The sequence below is a fragment of the Tursiops truncatus genome, chromosome 6 (genome assembly GCF_011762595.2).
Source record: "Tursiops truncatus isolate mTurTru1 chromosome 6, mTurTru1.mat.Y, whole genome shotgun sequence".
NCBI lineage: Eukaryota > Metazoa > Chordata > Mammalia > Artiodactyla > Delphinidae > Tursiops > Tursiops truncatus.
The window spans coordinates 46,695,389-46,711,128 of NC_047039.1; the positions used below are offsets into that span (position 1 = coordinate 46,695,389).

Below are 15,740 nucleotides of genomic sequence, written 5' to 3' on the forward strand. Positions count from 1 at the left end.
GTCAGCCATTCTCAAAGGTGTGCAGTTGGCATTTTGGATGGGACAGTTCTGCTATTTAGGACTGTGTTATGCACTGTAGGATATTTAGCCTTCCTGACCCCACACACTAAAAGTACAAAGCAGCCCCAAGTCATTCTGAAGAAATAAATGTGTACTAATAGGACCTCCTTCCCCACTCCAGATGGGTGGCATCTGAAGCTATGTTTTTGCTCTTTGCTTTGGCCATTAGGAAGCTCAGAGCCAAATCTAGTGAGTGCCTTCAAGAACTAGAAAGGCTCTCATAAGAGGCAAATTTATACTATTCTTGCAAAAGGATATTTTAATTTTTCTTTCCATATTTTTCAACTGAATTTCCTTATTGTTTTTCGTTGGTTTTTACATATTTATATGCATTCTATAAGCCTCATCAATTTTTTTTAACAAGATGGAGTCCAAGTAAATAATAAAATAGTGTAAAATCATTTGGGTAGTTCATGTTGTTAGATGCTTTCCTTTCATTTGTGACATCTGCACCAGTCTCTTGCAGGCGCTTGTCTTTCGTGGGATGCTTCAGGAATATAAGCCCTCGTAGAAACACATCTAATGTCATGTGTCTGTTGCACCTAGTAGTGCTGTGAGAGAGGCCTTCTGTGTCCAGATAATCTCAGTCAGTTGTAAAGTGACTTTTCAAAGATGATCTGTTGGGTATGGGCTGGCGAAATAAAAAAGGAAATCCCCTAAAAGAAACAGCAGTATGTATCTGGTGACACCCACTAGCTCAGGAGGCGAGGAAGAATAAAGATGCACAGTCTAACTCTTAAAACTGCAGGAGCGCATATTCTGGCTAGAATGTAGCTCCCCAGACATCTGTTGGTGACATCTACAGTCAGACATGCATCATTGGAGGGATCTGTAAATTATCTGGGGGACAGTTTAATGACCTACAGAGCAGCACATCCCAGCAGCACAGATAACATCTTCAGAATAGGGCAAGAGAATTAATTTAGGTGGGAGAAGAGAGACTGGTAAGGTGGATGAGTGGGCAACAGGGCTCAATGGGAAGGACCCCTCGGAAATAATAACCTTGAAAGCAGGAGTGTGGGAGACGAGTAGCGCAGTTTTGTGTATTTCAGCTAGGGTTAAGCAGGAAATAGGAGGTGACTAGCACAGTTTAGGAGAACAGAGGAGGAAACGGTCCTTTCAAAGAGGAGGAAAGTAAAAAAGGAAACTGGATTCCAAAAAACAGAAGCCAGTTCCTCCTTCCATCCCCACCTTCCATTTAAAAGGAATAAATAGGAAGAGTAGCAACCCATTATGGTCGACTCTGAATGTTTTCTTAGATATCTTAAGACAACAACTTTCAAGCTTTTACTGTGTTGAAACCTTTTTATTTCCCAAATGAAGTTTTGCAGAGTTCCCTTAGCGTGTAAGCTCTGTGAGGACAGGGATTTTTGCCTTGTTGCTTACTCTTTTATCCCCAGACTCTGTCACCCAGTAGGCACTCAATAAATATTTGTTAAATAGACTAATGAATAAGTAGGATGGTAGTTGGGCTGAAAAAAATCACTGCTTTTCTAGCAGATACCAGAGTTCCTTAGGGAAAGAACCTTATTTTAGGGAAATTCCTTGATAAATCACCTGGGGGAAGAAGGCAACCAAGACACAACTAAAGGCTTTGTGTAAATAATAAAACTGAATTTGTTGGTGGCAGGGGTGGGTAGCAAAGAGAGAGAGGAGGAAGAGGGACGGAGAGGATGAGTGACAGGGCTGGTTATGAACAGCTGTGACTAATACTCTTCCATTACAGGCTGTGTGGTACTGTGTAGAAACTCCTTATCATTCCCAATCCTCCAGCAAAAATATAGTTCAGACATCTTCCTTATGTGTGAGATTGGGAAGGATATCAAGAGGTAAGGGGCTGAGTTCTTTGTCTGGGTCAATACGAAGAAGATAAAAAACAAAGCAAAACAATAAAAACCTAAATGACCCTGATTGACAAAGTCAGTAAAAACAAAGTATGAGATACAGGTGACTAGGAAAAGGTACACCTCTAAGAAGTTGAAGAAATCTTGAGGGGAGCTTTTATTTCTCCCTGGTTGTAGAATAGGGGGTGGAGCTGATTTTGTCTAGATATTAAAGGATGGCTGATGTCAGGGAGACAAACAAAGCAGAGGAAGCAGACGAGCAGACGAAAAGAGACACCCAGAACTCTGCTCCTTCCCCCTGTCCCCCTTCTCATTGTACCCCAAGTCCTGTGGAACTTTTAAGAGCTGAGAACAGATCAATGAGAAGGAAGTTTGGGAGAGTTGGGGGCTGGGGGTGGGGAGGGAAAGATGAGCTGAGGAATGGGGCACTGGGGTTTAGATCCAGGACCATGGTATAGTGGGGATATTCCTGAGATGGTTATATCCCCAATTCCCCGAATCATGTATGTCTGTCATTTCCTTATCTATACAACTGGGGTAACAACAGCTACCCTCCAGGGAGGGTGAAAGGTTCATGCACATTTGTATTAAGACAGCCACAAAACTGTTGAGGTTTAGGTGACATCTAGACCCATCCCAGTTAGGACGCCTTCCTCCACACCAGCCTGGATGTGTGGGCATTGAAATTCACACCTCAGGCAAAATAACCAATGGCTCTGCTCCCCAGTGGTCTATTGGGGTCACTTGCAAATTGTCAAAGCAGCAAATTTTAAATCCTTAGCTGCAAAATTGTGTGTTTAAAAAAAAAAAATCCCCAGCTGTAAAGGGTTCAGAGTGAGTGCCACTCTTGTCGGCTCCTTTTTGGAGATGGTGTCCCAGAACGGCAGGACCTGAGTGTCCCACAACAGCACCCGCTGAGAGCCCACTTTCCTGCTCCTCCCCACACTCAATACCTGTTTCCGGTAAGAGGCTGCCTACTGTGAGCAATAGGCAGATGGGAAGAGATCCTAACTAAATGTCTTCAGGATGCAGGCATCCTTCCAGGGCCCATCTGTACACGTGGAGAGGTGGGACCAGAAACCTGACGCGAAGGGAGAAGTGCTTGTGGCGGCTGCCAGTGACTGGGAGAGGGCTCCCTCCCCTGCCGCTCCCCAACTCCCCATCTCCCCCCTCCCCCTTCCCCCTCCCTCCAACTTCCCTCTCTCCTTTCCCCCTCCCCCCTTCCCCTCTCTTCTGCTGCCCCTGGATGTCCAGTTTTCCAGAGCGGCCTCTGGCAATGCACTGTAAACAATCTCTCCGGTGCCCGAAAGGGAGCTCGTCCCCAAGCCTGGTGCCTTCTCAGGCAAATGTGGCTAAAGGGGCTGCCTTCTGTCTCAAGGCAGTCCTGTCCCTCCCTTCCTCCAGCACAGGAACTGGGTAGCAAAGAACCTGGCTGAGGAAGAGAAAGTGGAGGAGGAAGATGAGAAAATGGAGAGAGCGCTGGGTGCTCTCCACCCATTTCTTGGCACCCAGAAGGAAGGCCCAAGAAGCTTAAGGTCGTTCACTCATCACCTTATTCACTCAGTCACCCCCTTGTTGGTTAAGTTCCCAAGCGGGGCCCATTGTGGATACTGGACACACAAAACTAAGAGCAATTGTGTTTCCCCTTTTGGGGTTCACAGTCCAGAGGCAAAGATCTCCCATACAAGGAACGGAATGATGTCCTGCAATGTGCGATCGCCTCATTCATTCACTGATCATCCACCATGTGGTGGATGTTGCTCTAGGCTCCGGGCTTGTGCCTTCAGAGGGTGTTCGGGGAGCTCCCGGAAGGGTGGGGCATCCAACTCATCACCTCGGAGTCTCCCCTGCCTGCCTCCCCGACACCCAGTTAAAGGTGGGAACCCTGTAGTCAGAATGCTGTTCTGCCCCTACCACCAATGAGCGACCCCGTGCCCCCACGGGGTGGTGGCATGTGGAGGGGGCCTGGCCCTGCAGTGGGCTAAGAGGCCACACTGCCCTTAAGGATGAGTTCCCCGTGGGATACAGACAAGCAGTGGCCATATTCTTATTCCAAAGTTAACATGAGACCTAGACAAGTTTGAGATGGGGGGGCGGGTAGATGATGGTGATGGCGAGAACTATTTGCAACATAGTGAAAATATCTTTATTTGTGGTAAAAGAGGACATTTAATCTCCATTTACAAATGTCATAGGATGGCATTTTCCAAACTGGGTCTGAAGAATACTGGTTTCTCTATAGAAATATTTTTTAAAATGTCTTATGTTTTATGTTAATTTTTCATCTGTCAGTTAAATAAAATCCAAGTAGCTTTCTTTTAATTGCAGAACTGCTCAGTGCCTTGGCTGTCATGAAGCACAGTGTGAATCTCCAATGCAGAGGTTTTCAAACTTCCTTGTGTAGGACCTATTGAATTGGGGGAGTCTCTTGGTGTTCAGGAGAATATAGGTTATGAAACGTAGCTCTGATGTTTTGGGAAGTTTTGGAATACTGTGGCTTATGATGGTGTGTGTTCCCTGAATTGCCCTAGAAAGAAACATGTATTAGGTGCTTAACAGCCGTGCAAGACAGGAAGATCTGGGCCTTTGCGGAACCTCGAAAAGCAGTTATCTGAAGGCAGAGATGGGGTGGCTTTTCTTCAGCTCCCTTTTATCAACAATCGGGGACACTTAATTCTCTGCCTTTGCCCAGAATCCACACAGTGGATGGCAGTGCCTGTCCAGTGTTCTGCCAGCAGCCATGCCTGTCCTGTAATCCTCACATGACTGGGGAGGCCTCAGTGGCACAGACAGTCATTTACGTGGATCCCCTGCTGTGGCCTGCTCTAAGAGCAGGGACATGCCCCAGGATGTTTGCAGCATGCTACTTCTCTGACTTTCCTGGAAGTATCCTTCAAAAGATAAAAGCCCCATGCTGATGGACCCAAGGCTGGGGGCTTGGTGTGAGCCCTAGACTCTGCGCCCACTGTTGGAGTAGAGAGAGTGCACATGTCTTCATCAGGAGGATACTCTAACAATGGTGACTTCATGCGTCATCTGTAGCTCAGAGATTTACATGTGTTAGAATGGATAGGCCCTCAGAGGCCTTTTATATCGACCTCTCTATTTTCTAGGCATGACTGTTCATAGAGATTAAGTGATGTGCCTAACCTCTCTAAACCTCAGTTTTCTGGAAAATGGAAACTTTAGGGATGAAGAACTAATTATGAACACTCACATTTTGTCACAGAATATCTTCCATGTTATCTCATTTAATCTTTGCAATGGCAATCTGATGTATATATCATTGATTGCTCCATCTTCCAGAGGAGGAACCCAAAACTGAGATTGCCCCTTGGTCCAAATTCCAGTTAGTGAGTGATGGAACCAGCGTTTTCAATGCTTTAGCTCAAGCTCTTGTCACCCCATCATTCCACAGAGAAAAGATTTGTTTTAGAAATTCTTGACTTGGTGTTTTAAGAAAAATCTTTGAGGAAGGACAGGGTTCAGCTATAGTATGTGAACCAGGGTCAACTGTTCTGACTTTTAGCTTTTTGCTGGTCTTGCCCACAGTAGATGAGATAAACTGAGTTATGTGAGAATGAACAGCCCACAGTTATTGATCATCAAGGGCTTACTAGGAGCCCAACTTTGTTCAAAACACTTTAAATGAATAGGAACTCTAATTCTCCCCACGACCTCGTGGAGTAGGTATCATCATCCTAAGTTTATAGGTGTGAAAACTGAGGCTCAGAGTGGTGAATGGAATTTGCCCCAGTCAGTGGCTCAGCTTGCGTCAGAGCTATTTGGGGGCGTTGTCACTTCAGTGCCCCTGCTCTTGGTGGCCTTTGTTTTACCTCAGCTTCTCCTGGTCTCTTGCATCATTTATTGAGCACTGACAGTTTGCCTGGTGTTGCTGGAGATGGGGGCCCTCAGGGCTGACAGTGATGGAAGTCACATTGGCAGGAGGAACTGGTATCTGGGTCTCTCTTGTCAAAATTTAGTCATTCCAGACACCTGGCCAGCCCAGAGGTGCAGAGCAAGAATGAGACCAGTAAGAGCCTGGGGCAACAGAGGAGGTGACCTGCATCTCTCAGCTAGGTTTGAGATTCACCCAGAACTTCACTGTGTGGGGTTTGAAGGACACCAGGAGGGGTTAAGGGGAGAGGAGAAGCAGGTTTTCTCCCTGTAACAATGGAAGTGTTTCAGGTTGACTTTGTCCCAGTGGCACCAAGGAGAATTGCAAAATTCTCCCTAAAGGAACATACATTAGAGAGTGAAACTAGTGCTGCGCTATGACTGCTCCAGAGGGCATTATTCGTATAAAAAGAGGGCGTGGTGATGCAGGAGCTGCCATTCACTTGGAGTCCAGTGGAAAGGGTGCCCTTGGAATTCTGCAAGCTTCCTAGTTTCTTACAAGAAAGCACATGGTGACCTGAACTGTAATGAATCCTCCCCCAAAGACTCCCACACCCAGGTCTTGGTTAATCTTACTGGTCAATACCTCCCTGGCTTAACCTCAGAACAACTCAGTAGTGAGGAGAGGAAAAAGTACATATGAATTGCCTATGAGCTGGAGAATGGATTGGGTCTCCGGTTACAGAGAGCATCCAGCATTACCATAGGTGCAGACTCCAGTTGACTGAGGGCACCTCCTGAATCTACACATTCCATTTATCCACCCTTTTATTTAACTGATTCATTTACTCACTCAGCAAACATTTATTGACATTTATTAAGTGCTGCTCTGCTAGACACTAGGGATGAAGATAAGGTGACTATGATTCCTGTTCTCCAGATAAAGAAAAACAAATTAAAACCAGCTTTGCAGATTAGAAAGAGACATTAGTAGAAAAATGTACCAACTCCAAAGTGGATGGCAAGGAAGGTGCGGACGAGGGGCAGGGAGTGGGAGGGGAATGAGGGAGAGCATTCCGGCAGAGGAAGTTCATTAAGAGGAACCAGAGTGAAGCATCCAGATGGCAGATTCTCTAGCTTGATGGGTTCTGTTTTATTCAGGCTGCTGCCCAAATAGGAAATGAGAAAGTACCTGTGATAGGGTGTTGTACTGATAAATCAAAAAGAGCCACTTTTCCACTTTTAGGTATTAGATGATTAGTTCTGGGCCGTGCTGAGGTAAAGGTCCCTTTCTGGCAGGCAGCCTAGTTACAGGTAGCTCAGGCTCCTGTGGCTGCAGGGCTGTTAGGAATCCCGAAAGAATCCAGTTCACAAATTCATTAAAAATTACTTTTGGGCCAACATTGACCACTTTCCTTTGCTAAGCACTGTGCTAGGAGCTTTATGTATGTTATCTCCAACCCTCACAAAAGCCCAGGAGGCAGGCCTGATGATTCTCATTTACAGAGGAGGAAACTGAGGCTGCTGGAAGTAACTGATTTGCCAGGGTTGCACAGATAGGGAAAGCCAAAAACCAAGATTCAAATTGTGTATATCTGACCCCAGTGGAACCCTACTCCTTTGGGAGGGTCAGTTTTATTTCCTCAAAAGTAAAATTCTGAGTAATCTGGGAGCGAGCTTGGTCCAAGAATAATGGTACTACAGGGTTATTTCTCCTTTTTCTCTCAGTTCAGGGGAAATATAACGTGAACAATGTTGTCTTTGGTTTATGGGGTGATTTTTAAAAAATGATTTGGTGTTTTCCATATTTTCCAAAGGCCAGGCTTTACTTTACCAATGGAAAATAGCAAACTTTACATGAAAAAGAAAATACAGTTATGGTAGTATTTTAATCCTGACCTATGTCCTGTAGGTTTCTAAAAATAAAATTGGGAATTGGTATCTAATTGTATTTAGCTCCACAGAGGCCAAGATCTCTAGTGGAAAAAAAGTTGTCTCCCCCTACTTCAAAAGTTATTAATTCCCCTTTACCTCTCTCATGAGAGGTTTTTTTGGCTGACTGGGGACTCTTTTGTTATATAATTACTTGAGATGATTAAATTCTAGTAAATGTCTTTGACAGCATCCCAAACAGTAGGTATATGATTCATTCACCTTTTGAGGAACTTCCAGGGACCTTTCTTCAATACTCACCTACCTTCTGTCTTGGGAGAGGGCATTGTGAACATATTAAAACCACGCTTTTAAGTTTTGATTAATAAAATTTTAATCCTCCCATGATAGTGGTATTAATAAGAATGTTCTCTGGGGCTGGGGTGGTTATTTTGTCAAAGTAGTTGTAGTAAGTATCCCCAAGTATTAATTTTCTATGGCTGCTGTAACAAATTTAGTGTCTTAAAAACACAAATTTATTATTTTACAGTTCTGGAGGTCAAAAATCAAAAATGTGTCTCACTGGGCTAAAAGCAAGGTGTTGGCATGGCTGTGATTCTTTCTTGAGGCTCTAGGAGAAAATCCTTGCTTTTTCTAGTTCTTAGAGGGCACTACATTTCTTGGCTCAGGGCCCCCTTCCTCCATCTTCAAAGCCAACAATATTGTATCTCTCTGACCATTCTTCCAAGGTCACATCTCTCTCTGATTCTCTTCTGTCTCCCTCTTCCACTTTTAAGGGCCTTTATGATAATTTTGGGACCACCCAGATAATCCAGGATAATCTTCCGATCTCAATGTCCTTAACTTAATCACGCCTGCAAAGTCCCTTTTGCCATGTAAGTTAACATATTCACAGGTTCTTGGGATTAGGGCATAGGCATCTTTGGGGGGTCATTATTGTGCCTACCACTTTGTGTGAGTGTGTGTGGTGAGGGAGGATACTGGGGAGAAGGAAATAATCATCATGCAAAAGGTTTTTAAGGCAAGGAAACCATTGACTTATTCCCAGCACTCAGCTTGCTCTTCTAAGTTAGGTCTTGAGGATCTTTCTGATGGCCTCCTCCTCAATTACTCACACCCAGACTCCATGAGCTGAGGGCCCATGCCAGGGCCATAGTGAACACTGGTCGTTTCTCTCTGGTGATGTATATCCAATGGGCTCACTCATTTTTGAAAATGCAGAGGCCCAGGGGAAGGGAACCATCGTTCACTGAGGGTTTGCTATACACCAGGTTATTTCCATGTATAATTTTATTGTCAAAACAAACTGATGGATTGGGTGCTGTTGCCCTCATTTTATAGATGAGGGAAAAAGAGATGTTAAGTAAACTGGCCAAATTAAAAAAGCCAGTAAGTGGCAGAACTGGGATTCAAACTCCATTCAGTCTGGTTTAAAATCGGCTTTCTTTTCACATTTATGAACATGCTGTTTCTCAGGGGCCAAGGTCACACCACTAGTTTAAGGCCGGAGCTTAATTCCAACACTAGTGCCTTTTTGTCTCTGCTGTATTTATGCATCTGGTATGATCAGAAGGGTTTGGACCACTGGTGTAGACTAAGTCAGCTACCGAAAAAGAAAGTGCACTGGATTCTTCAGTTTGGCTAACAACTATGAAGAAGTAGATTTTAATCTTAGGAGGTTTAAATTTCTAGAAGTTAGGTGAGAGTTTCTTCTATTTTTGGAGTCTGTTTGTAAATCTCTAAGCCTTAATTTTTAAAAATTTTACAATGTATTTATCGCTAATTGCAATTAGGATCAAACCAGTCTGGTGGTCTATATGACAGACCAAGAGACTTGGGAGAATTTCTAGGCCTTGGGGATAAGCTGAAATAATATACCCCAGAAAACCCACAACCGATTTTAAAACCAGGTTGATAGTGCCTCTAATTTACAGTACCTCAAAGTGCTGAATCCTCTGATTATGTGAAATGATTAAGCTTTCTCTAACCAAAGGCAAATAGAAGAATCTTTTTACCGTGCAAAGAACAATAACACTGGCTGTGCACATTCATTCAACTTAGGGAAGGATGTGTGTGGGTACGTTAGGGTTTTATTATTATTTTTTTCTTTTCACTTTCCTTTCTTTCTTCCCATTTTATGCTCAATGGGCATGGCAGGAGCAAATAAAAACAAAAAGAGCCACAAACTTGTTCAGAATTCATTAACTCCAAAGGGTGCTTCTACTACTTGGGTAAGGTAGGAGAATCCTCCCCAGGGTCATCAGGAAACCCTCCCTGAATGCACAGCTCTAGAAAGTATGAGCCCAGCCTCTCTGCTGCACCGAAGAAGTATACAGCTAGATTTGGAAAATCACAGCATTTATAATGCTTGATGACAGAGCCTGTAAGAGTGGGGAAAGTAAAGAAGAGAAGCTTTGGGACAATCACGCCAAGAAGTGGGTGTTGGGCAGAAGACAATGTGAAAAGTGGAGGCCTCGGTTGGTAAGAGAGAGAAAACAAAATAATTATGAAGTACAGGCCCAGACACCCCACTTCCTGGAAGGACTGGCAAAGGCTTGGCAGTGCTCTGCCTTCACAAAGAACTCTGCCTTTGAAGTTCTTGAGTATGTACAGGAGAGCAGAGGCTTAGCAGGAAGGACACATCAGAGTAGAGCAGAACACAGTTGACTGCAAGGATGTCTCACGTGCTAAACCATTTTTCCCAAGCCGTTAGTCTTGAGCCCCCACCTCCCCACTTTTATTATAAATTCAGAAAACAATTGAAACTTAGACTCATCTTGCTTCACAAAAATATAAGATTTGGTGGATTAAAGCTGGCCACAGCTTCGTTGCTACTTTTTCTACTGCTTTTAACATGAGCAGGCTCTGTGACTGTTTTGACCAACAAGATATGGCAGAAGTGGTGCTGGGTCAGTATCAAGGACCAGGTCATGAGATACCAGCAGCTTCCACTTACTGTCTCTTGGAACCCAGCCATCATGCTGTGAGGAAACCAAGCCGCCTCTTTCTCTCTCTTTTTTTAAAGGAACATTTATTTATTTATTTACTTATTTATTTATTGGCTGTGTTGGGTCTTCGTTGCTGCACGTGGGCTTCCTCTAATTGCGGCGAGCAGGGGCTACTCTTCGTTGCAGTGCGCGGGCTTCTCATTGCGGTGGCTTCTCTTGTTGTGGAGCACGGGCTCTAGAGCACAGGCTCAGTAGTTGTGGCACACGGGCTTAGTTACTCCGCGGCATGTGGGATCTTCCTGGACCAGGGATTGAACCCATGTCCCCTGCATTGGCAGGCGGATTCTTAACCACTACGCCACCAGGGAAGTCCCTTTTTTTTTTTTTTTTTTCCAAGACACCTCTTAAAGAGGCTCACATGTAAAGGAACTGAGGCCCCTGACAGATAGCCCCAACTGAGCTCCCAGCCAATAGGCAGGACCAATTTACTAGCCATGTAAGTGATCCATGTAAGGCCAATCCTGCCTCTTGGCCTTAAAGTGCTGAATCCTCTGATTATGTGAAGTGATTAAGCTTTCTCTAACCAAAGGCAAATAGAAGAATCTTTTCTCTAACCAAAGGCAAATAGAAGTAGAGCTTCTGGCCTCAAATGGCCTGTCCCAGCTGATGCCATGCCAATCAGATATGAGCCGTCTCCTGTGAGCTTTGCCCAATTGCAGATTCATATGGAAAATAAGCCACTAACTTGAGAGTGGTTTGTTGTGCAGCAATAGATAACTAGAACAAAGGAGATTGGGCTAAGCGAGGGATGAAAACTACTGTTTAATGCCACACCACGGCAGACATTACCTATCAGTCACCAAACTTTTTGCCTCCCTGAGTTCAGAAACCTTATCAGCAGTACTCTGGGCAGTCATTACCAACTGATGAGGGATGACATCAAACAATGTGTCCTCTCTGGGCTAAATGGTAAGTGGCTGAGGTATAGATATTAAATGCGCTGACCCTGAACTTGGGAGTTCCTTTGGTCACATTCCATTCTAGAGAGAGAGAATGACATTCTCCATGCAGGAACCTGCTTGGAACCTGATTGCATTATGAAATGGAAAGTTGTCACCTCTGCCTCTTTCATGACTCACTAGGTGGTGGTAACTCTTGACACTCCCTGGTACCTCTGGAGTCAAGGATGAATGCATTTTCCATTTTCTTCCCTTTACCACCCGAAGCAGCCTAATGGATATCTGATGGGTTACACCCAAGTGACCCTACTACAAGTAATTGCCTGTATTCTTCTAGGGATATCTTCTAGGGATATCTCAACCCCCTACCACCTCACAGGGTACCTGGCATGCTGTTGCTCCTGAACGTATTTGTTAAATGGATGTGGCCAAGGGATGGGGTCAGCCCTTTTCATCTACTAATACCCAGCTCTTAGCACACAGCCTGGCACACGATGGGTGCTCAACAGATGCTCATTAAATGGATTTTGACAGCATTATTTCCAAAATAGTTGCTTGATGAACAAGTGGAGTCTCTCCCTCCCTAAAAAATATCAACTCCAAACAGAAGCATAATAGAGCTGGAGCTCAAAGCAAAATTATTCACAAATTCCAAGTGCCTCAATCCATGGGTTTTAATGAAAGTCATTCTGCAGTTGAGAATGTTGTAGTAATTACAGGCAAGCTAATATCTCTGCCATATGGTTTGAAAGCAGGTCTGAATTCTGAAAGCCATTATCAGCAGTTTTATTTTCTGCTGCTGCTTCTCAGCACCCCACCCCCTGCCTGTCTTTGTCTCTTTTTTTCCCACTTTTATCTCTTTCTTTCAACCTCATATTCCCTTTCTCCCACATGATTCTTCCTCCTTGCCCTCCCTCTTTAAGCCCCCATCACATTTTTAAAACCTTTGATATGAAACCTTCAGTAGTTCTGAGAAGTAATTGCCATGACCAGAGTGGGTCATGACATAGATTGCCCATGCTGACCCACTTGGCTCGTAAGAAAACCAAGGGTGCTCTGACCCCTTGTGAGTTGACCATGTCACTCTGTCCCTCAAGTGTGGTTGCACGATTGAAGGAATAAGACTCCAATTAATCTCTCTGCTACTGACTCACCCTGGTGCAGTGGTTCTCAACCCTGTGCACAGAGAATCACCTGAGGAGCTATGAAAAGAGTAGTGATGTCTGGGCCCTACCTCCTTAGAGATTAGGTTCTGAATTAGTTGGTTCAGGATACAGTCCAGAGAATACAGGCTATAAGCTTCCCCCAGATGATTCTAATACAGAGCCTGGGTTGAGAACCCTGCCCTAGAAACTTAGCCTTGGATAAATAGCCGTGGAGTCTAGTCTTTCTCCTTTTGTCCACCTGTTACACTCAGAAGTGAGACAGTGCAAGCAAAAATTACCAAAGTCAGGCCAAATTACAAGGCATCTAGTCCCCTAGACGCAACTCTTTAATAAAATAGCTATCCATCTGTTTAGCTAAAAACTCATTCACAAATGATTTGATAAAGTCTTACAAAAGCTCTGGGAAGTGGGCTGGACTGTAGTTAGTATCTTTATTTTATAAATGGGAACCGAGATACTAAGATCATATAGGAGACATGTCTTCTCTAAGGTCAGGCCTCTTCCTGGGCTGTATCATACTGTTCCCCCCTCCCCTCCTCTAGGATACTTATGGGAGTGGTGTCTACCCACCTAAGGTCTAAGGGTCAAGACTTCCCTCTAGCCTACCCTAAAATTCTCACTATAGAGATAATTGCCCCGGGATAAACTACAAAGGTGGGTGCCCTATTTCTAGAATTCCATTGTTATTCTTCCCTAGAAGGCCAAGAGCCTGGAGTCTTTCCTCAGCAAATTAGTTGATAAGATTAACTAAAGATCCCATTGGAAGGTCAGAGAGCCTTGAGGCAACAATGAAAGGGGAGATGGCAGGAGCTCAGAGGGAAGCACCAGCTGCTTAGTCAGGCATACCGAAGGTTGATGGAGCCTGGAGCCAGAAGGGGCTCCAGCATGTGAAAATTTGGAATGGGTGTCTTTATATTTTTTGGAGACATTCTTGATGATTTAGGACTAGATGTTGAAAGGCAGCTAGGAGTATATAAGAAGGAAATAGGGCTTCCCTGGTGGCGCAGTGGTTGAGAGTCCACCTGCCGATGCAGGGGACACGGGTTCGTGCCCCAGTCCGGGAAGATCCCACGTGCCGCGGAGCGGCTAGGCCCGTGAGCCATGGCCTCTGAGCCTGCGTGTCCGGAGCCTGTGCTCCGCAACGGGAGAGGCCACAGCAGTGAGAGGCCCGCGTACCGCAAAAAAAAAAAAAAAAAAAGAAGGAAATAGCTACTACTTGGTAGTAAAAAACAAAACCAAACCAGTTCAATTCACCCGAACCTGAGCTGGTTTTTTTGCTTGTTTGTCATCAGCCTGCTTGAGCCCCGTATTCCTGTCTATAAAATGAAGGTAATTCCATTTTCTCTGCATGCCTCATGATATTGTTCTGGGAATCAAGTGAGATTATGTGTGTGGTTACTTGGGAAAAATCAAGGGGCTCTGCCCAATTAGGCATTTTTATGAAGGGAGTAGTGCGGTGTATTAGAAAGCCCAGTGAACTAGATGTCAAAGTCCTGACATCCTGTCCCATCTCTTTCCAGTTTTGACACCAGACACAATGATCAACTGCTTCTTTTTCTATAAAATGCAATAATAGTTGCCACGCTACCCCTAGAGATGTGAAATACCAATGGAGAAGCTTGTGGGAAAGCACAATTCAGACTATTACTTTCTCTATAAATGTAAAGTAATATTAGGATTACAACCCATATGCCTTTCCAGACACACCCTTTTAATTGAATATTGCCTTATTTGTGAATTTTGAGCTCTTCAAAATGACCTTTACAATGATCTTATTGTTCACAGCAGTCTACTTTTATTTACAATGTGAACATATTATCTTGTAGCCTTGTGACTGGTTTCCCAATATCAGTTCTCTCCCAAATAATTTGCCTAAGCTATTCATGGCAATTTCATTCTCTTTGCCAGTGACTGGTCTAAAGATGGGCAGGTGATCCAAGTCATGACCAGTGAAGCATGTGGTCAGGTCTTCTCGGGGCTTCTGGGAAAGATGCCCTTGCTCTCAGGAGACAGAAGAAGGATAATCAATTTCTATCTCTGGACATTGTGGGGCATGGCTACGATGCCTGGAACAGCAGCAGCATCTTGAGTCTCTGAGGGAAGCTGCCTTATAGTACAAAGGGAACATTGTGGGTGGCAGAAGGAAGACTTAGGAGGAACCTGAGACCACTGAGAATCATCTACTAAATCAGTCATTCCTGGAGCCATCCTACCTCTAGATCTCTTTTTTCCAAAAATATATTTTTTTATTTGAGTCAACTTGAGATTTAAAAAAATGCTGCAGACAAAAGTATCTTAACTGATAGACCTTGTAATCTGACAATTAATGTTACATAATTCTTGATACTTACTTTTCCTAGTTAATATTTTCTCTTTGTGAAAAGTATCCTCCCTATTGTAAAAGGGAGGGTTGTTAATGATAGTAGACTTGGTAAATATGGACATATTTAATGGATATAAATCATAATAGCCTCCCAACTTGGAGAAAGCCATGGATAACTTTTTGATCCATTTGTCCTTGGTGTTGGCTTTAACCTGATCTTACCTGTTCGAAAAGTTTGGGGAGAAGAGGAGGAAACTCACAATAGATTTTACTGGACTTATGTCCTCCTTCAACAAGGGATGCCAAAAAAGAGATAAGAGTGAGGGCAAATCTGGGAAACCTTGTTGGGAGGAAGTACCAAAGACTGCAAGATGTTTGGGAAGAGAGAGAATTGGAAAGGAAATTCTGAGACAAAATGTAACCTTGGAGATTTCCCCAAAGTTTGGTCATGCCCCTCTCTCTGGCTTCCCTTGCCAATGTTAAGGAAGATGGGCCTTTCCTTTTCCACTATCTTCTTGTTCACCGTCAGCTGCGCTGGACAGAGACTAGCCCTGACCTTTCTGTCTGGAGGAGGTGAACGCTGGAGCCATCTGGTGCCTTGCATGTATGAGTAGCTCATCCAGATACATCTCAGGGATCTCATTAATCGAGGTGAGAGCTGTGCTTCCAGGAAATCAGGCCATGAAACTTACACAGATGCTCAGAATTCA

The 15,740-nt window shown here is 44.2% G+C and overlaps 1 long non-coding RNA gene across 1 annotated transcript in view; it reads left to right on the forward strand.

Moving 5' to 3' along the window:
- Positions 1-15,740, forward strand: part of LOC141278966 (uncharacterized) — a 60,570-nt gene that overhangs the window by 26,908 nt on the left and 17,922 nt on the right. The window lies entirely within an intron of this gene.